The sequence below is a fragment of the Nelumbo lutea genome, chromosome 7, assembly GCF_056320005.1.
Source record: "Nelumbo lutea isolate HS-2025 chromosome 7, American lotus-T2T, whole genome shotgun sequence".
NCBI classification, from domain to species: domain Eukaryota; kingdom Viridiplantae; phylum Streptophyta; class Magnoliopsida; order Proteales; family Nelumbonaceae; genus Nelumbo; species Nelumbo lutea.
In genome coordinates this window covers 26,659,785-26,665,510 of record NC_142690.1, presented here as the reverse complement: position 1 = coordinate 26,665,510, position 5,726 = coordinate 26,659,785, and the positions used below count along the sequence as shown (strand labels likewise).

Genomic DNA, 5,726 nt, shown 5'->3' with positions numbered 1-5,726 from the left:
CTCCCCCGGGCAGCTCGCCACTTGTAGGGTAGCTCGATGCAGAAGAGTAGTTTTGCGTATTGCAGGAAGATCTCCTGCCTGACAACCTGACCCAGACATTGACTCGCCGACTGACACAGGCGCCAACCTAACAACCTGGTCCAGGCGCCGACCTGGTCGCCTGACACAAGCGCCAGCCTGACAACTTCGTGGAGTTCACCACCGTACCCCAGTTCTGACGGGATGTGACGAGTCTTACCGTTTGAAGGCTTTTCGCCCACCTAACCTGCGAGGACACCACTATATAAATACTCCTACCTTTAAAGCCGAGGGGGGGGGGGGGAAGGATGGTAACCCTTGCTCTCTAGCTCTCTCATTTCTCTCCAAGCTCTCTGTAATCAGAATGCTAACTTAGGCATCGGAGAGTCCCCGCTGGGAAAATACCCTCAAGTCCTCTGATTCAGTTCTCGTAGGTCCCTCAGCTCCCGCCGCCTACAAAGGAGAGGAAATCACCTCATGCAGAGGGCAGTCGGGTTGCGCTGCACTAGAGAGCTCCACCATCCTCTGAGTTGTAGGCCGCCTAGGAGCAGGTCAAATGACGAGTCCATCAAGCAGTTCTCCCCTAGGGAGTTCGCCACCAGGGAGCTCACCACCAAGCAGTTTGCCACCAGGCAGTTCGCCATCAGGCAGTTCACCACCAGGGAGCTCACCACCAGGCAGTTCGCCATTAGGCAGTTCACCACCAGGGAGTTCGCCACTAGGGAGTTCGCCACTAGGGAGCTCACCACCAGTCAGTTCTCCACCAGGGAGTTTGCCACCAAGCAGTTCGCTATCAAGTAGCTCTCCACCAGGGAGCTCGCCACCAGGTAGTTCTCCACCAGGGAGTTTGCCAGCAAGCAGTTCGCCACCAAGTAGCTCTCCACCAGGGAGCTCGCCACAAGGCAGTTCTCCACCAGGGAGTTCGCCACCAAGTAGCTCATCACCAAGGCACGTCACCACCGGGTCAAATAACGAGGTACTTAGCCAAAAAAATTTATACATCACAAAAAATTGGTACGTGACCAGAAACGGTTACATCAATTAGCGCCATCTGTGGGAAATGCTACAAAAAGTTAAGTTCTCATCCTACAAAAGCTAAGTTCTCATCTTACCAAAGCTAAGTCCTCACTTTTTTAGAAATTGAAGCTATCGCTTTATAATTTACATTTTTTATGAACTCAAATACTATGCAGGGAGCTAACAGACTAAGTAGCTCTACCAACCTTACTTTCAATTCAGATAAAGCCTCATTAGTCCTCTCTGCAAGGTCCCCCCTACAAAGATGAGCTCTTCGACGCTTTCGCAGGAGTTGGCGGCCAACAGACTACATAGGCGCCCTTACCGGTCGAGCCTTCCAAGGCTCCCGTGTGAGCTGGCGACCAAAAGTTAGTAGTGCTGCCCTCGAAGGTCGAGCTCCTAGTAGCTTCTTGTAGGAGTGGGTGACTGGCATTACGAAGCTGATGCAACACAATCATAGCTCGGCACCTCACAAGCAAAGCGTACGGGCCACATTACTGCTTAAGACTCGGTCGCCTCTTCGACATGGGCAAAGTAAAAAAAGAGTAGATTACGAGTCACTCCCAAAGCCTACGGGCCACATTACTGCTTAAGACCTAGTCGCCTCTCTGGCACGAGTCACTCCCAAAGCCTACCGGCCTAGCGCGGCTTGGCACGCGGCCTACACGCTGCTTGCGCACGACCTGCGCAACCTAGCCGACCTAGATCAGCCCGACACATGATCCGACCTGGCCGACCTGGCAACCCATAAGACGCCCACCGATGAACCATAACGGTATACCCCGCGAGCTCGGCAGCTCACCAAGGAGCTCGGTAGCTCACCAAAGAGCTCGCCAAGGAGCCAGGCCGCTCGACAAAGCTTGCCACAAGCAGCTTGACATAGCCCAAGGAGCTCGGCATAGCTCCCCCGGGCAGCTCGCCACTTGTAGGGTAGCTCGGTACAGAAGAGTAGTTTGGCGTATTGTAGGAAGATTTCTTGCCTGACAACCTAACCCAGACACTGACTCGCCGACTGACACAGGTGCCAACCTGACAACCTAGCCTAGGCGCCGACCTGGCCGCTTGACACAAGCGCCGGCCTGACAACCTCGAGGAGTTCACCACCGTACCACGGTTTTGATGGGATGTGACGAGTCTTACCGTTTGAAGGCTTTTCACCCACCTAACCCGCGAGGACACCACTATATAAAGACTCCGACCCCCAAAGCCGAGGGGGGGGGGTTGGAAAAAGAATGGTAACCCCTGCTCTCTAGCTCTCTCATTTCTCTCCAAGCTCTCTGTAATCAGAATGCTTAGGCATCAGAGAGTCCATGCCGGGAAAATACCCCTAGGTCCTCTGGTTATGTTCTCGCTGGTCCCTCAGCTCCTACTGCCTACAAAGGAGAGGAAATCACCTCATATAGAGGGCAGTTGGGTTGCGCTGCACCAGGGAGCTCCACCATCCTTTGATTTGCAAGCCGCCTAGGAGCAGGTCAAATGACGAGTCCACCAGAGAGTTCGCCACCAGGGAGCTCGCCGCCAGGGAGTTCGCCACCAGGGAGCTCTCCATCAGGGAGTTCGCCACTAGGGAGTTCGCCACCAAGCAGTTCGCCACCAGGGAGTTTGCCACCAAGCAGTTTGCCACCAAGTAGCTCTCCACCAGGGAGCACGCCACCGGGGAGTTCACCACCAAGCAGTTTGCCACCAGGTAGCTCTCCACCAGGAAGCTCGCTACCAGGCAGTTCTCCACCAGGGAGTTCGCCACCAAGTAGCTCATCACCAAGGCATGTCACCACCAGGTTAAATAACGAGGTACTTAGCCAAAAAAATTTATACATCACAAAAAATTGGTACGTGACCAGAAATGGTTACATCAATAAAAAACAACTTATAATCATACATAAGCCGCATGTAAGGATATTCGCATTTATCTGCCTGATCTAGCAAGTGGGAATACTCCATTATTGAAACATGTGATGTTTCAAGCAGTCAATAGCACTAGAGATATGAAAGAATACAAGAAATCAGGAATTCATTTCAAAAAAGGGAAGGGCAAACCTCATCATTTTCTAAAGCATCACCATTGGCTCAAAAATGAAAATAGGAAGTATCACCACTGATGTTGCATCTGAACCCATATAATTGTGCATCATCTTCCAGTAATTGTTTCTTTCCTACAAGATAAGAAGAAAGGTCAAAACAAATCATACATAAACTAATAAAAAGTATACAAATAAAATGTTTTTGTTTTTCACTTTCACGAATGAAACATGAGAGCATATGCATTGCAAGTCTTATGGACCTGCAAAGCACAAAATGGAAGGGGGTTTAGAGATATTTTCTTGCTAAAATACTTTGTCCTTCATAATCACGTGAAAGGAAACTTTGTTCTACAAAACTAGTTCAAGTCAATCCATTGACCATCCACTCACAATATCAGAAAACATGGCACTTCATATTGAACAAACCATAAGTCTAAACAAAGATAATATTCATAATAGCATATCTTGGTTCAGTGCACATCTTCTTATTTGTAAGATGGACCATCTCTTTGTACCAAGAAGGCCTTTTCTGTAAATCAATAAAAATTGATTGTATTTTCTTCTTCGATTCCTGATTCTTGAAAAGATAAAAGAGAAAAACTAAAACAACCATGCCAAGTAATTTGTTGAAGATCAAGAGCTTCCACAAAATTGAATCAATACAAAATAGAACATGAAGATATATTAAAGAAATTATTGTATGCATTCTTTTGCACAAACGAAAGAAATTACAAAAAAGAATTAATAGTCTAGCAACCTGTAAATGTGCCATTGTGAAATTTGAAATTCTTTTTCAAATGGTCACAATATAGGCCATTATAGGCATACCTATTAGGTATAGATTTCTATTCTGCTAATTTAGCTCTCAATATTATAATTTGGTCCAAATGGTAAAATTACAAAAAAATAGTTCAATTTAACAAAAGCATATTTGAAGCTTTTATGCTTCTTTTTAAATATAAATTATGATCTCTTGTGCAGAAGATCTCTTGCCCATGGACATGTCTATGGGGAGTTGTAGGGCTCACAAATAGGGTCTAGGCCTTCCATAACTTACCACGTGTTGCTATTTGAAGGATTGGCATGGATGGGTTGGATCCAAATCCTTTGATATGATGACGAAAAAAAAAAAAAAAAGAATTGAGAACACTACCAAGCTTATAATCCCAGTTCTAAGAATAAACTAATAATTTTGTAAGTCCAAGAGCTTTGCTCTCTATAGGTTTTATTAATCCCTTATGGATGGGTGCCCTTTTTGATGTGGTTTGTTGTCAATTTCTGAGTGGATGGAGGTGGCCTTTCTAGAGGCCATGCAGGTGATTTCATTCTTTGGCCTTTTCTCAAATAGTTTGAAGGCGCTTTCTCTATTTCTGTTTAGAATATTTATTACTAGGATTTTTTTCCCTCTTGCCCTCCACCGGATTAGATTGAATACCGAAAGAAGGCTGACCTTCAAAGAGCCTAGCAAGCAAATATCTCAAAAATCAAGGGGAAGAGAAAGCATCAAGATAATAAAAGTAACTTAATAAAATTTTGGAAGTTGGAAGCAACTAAACTAGAGATAAATTCACCAAGCAATAACCACCAAAATAAACTTATTGAATTCCAAAACAGGAAATCAAAAGGAACAAGATCGCAAATAAAAAAAAAGAACGGCAACAAAAAATTGGGAAAAACCAAGAAAAGTAAAGGCCATACCAGTTGGCTAGGGCTTATTTGAGATTCGGAGCAAAGAAGAAACATCAAATGGATCTTACTCTACTCATTAAACCTTCAACTCCCCAAAGTAGCAGCAAAGAAATGAAGCTTTAAATCCAGAAAGAACGTGAATAACTTTGTACATTGGCTGCCCAAGTAAATCCTTTTTTTCGTTTGAACTGAAAAAATCCTTTTTTTCTTTCGTAAATTGCATGGCTCAAGAAGAAAGAAGGTTCAATGGTAAGAGGAAGATTTGCAAGTATCACGTTAGGAAATTCTCTTCTCCACTCATCATTTGTGAGAACTCAATCAAGTCTCTCCCAAGTGGTGCTATTCTTCCAGGTAAATTGCACACCACCCATGCATAGATCTAATAAATTGCAAATAAAATCATCTCGTTAAACACACAGGTTTGACTGGAAACCACCACTCTTCTTCTGAACTTATTATCATTGGTTTACAACAGAAAAACCAATTGATTCAACAATAAAGGATTCATCAAAACAAGAAAGAGATCTAACAACTTCCTTAGCTCTAGTTGGGTTGATTCTCATTTCCATTAAAAAACAAAAACCACACTTATGGGCACGAGCCAACTCCATCATCAACTTGAACATTATCCAGGTTTTCATTGCCTATTTGTGCTTCCCAATCTTTGCCCATGTTATTCTCTCCCTCTAAATCTTCATCTTGAGATTTTCGTCACCCACAACAATGCATCATCATCTTCATTGCAGATTTCGTTGCTTTTAAGAAGTTTTGGATTAATTGGTTTCAGATTATTAGAGCCTTGATTTAGTTTGATTTAAGACAATGAACCACAGTTTGGATTGAGGGGTCCAACAATCTTGATTTGTGTGGGTTTTTGGTGTTAGACAGTTTTGTATGTCCTTAGCTTCAATCCATTTTTGATGTACTTTTGACATTTAGTGTAAATAAATAAAGTATATGTTTGATTCATGTTGTTTGGTA

General features: G+C 44.1%; 1 long non-coding RNA gene across 1 annotated transcript; it reads right to left on the bottom strand.

Moving 5' to 3' along the window:
* Positions 1 to 2,917: 2,917 nt before the first annotated feature.
* On the bottom strand, positions 2,918 to 5,453 carry LOC148845819 (uncharacterized). Its single transcript, XR_016101815.1, has 2 exons — positions 4,755 to 5,453; positions 2,918 to 3,188 (listed from the first exon to the last, which is right to left on the bottom strand). It is a non-coding gene; the product is annotated as an uncharacterized LOC148845819 (long non-coding RNA).
* Positions 5,454 to 5,726: the final 273 nt, after the last annotated feature.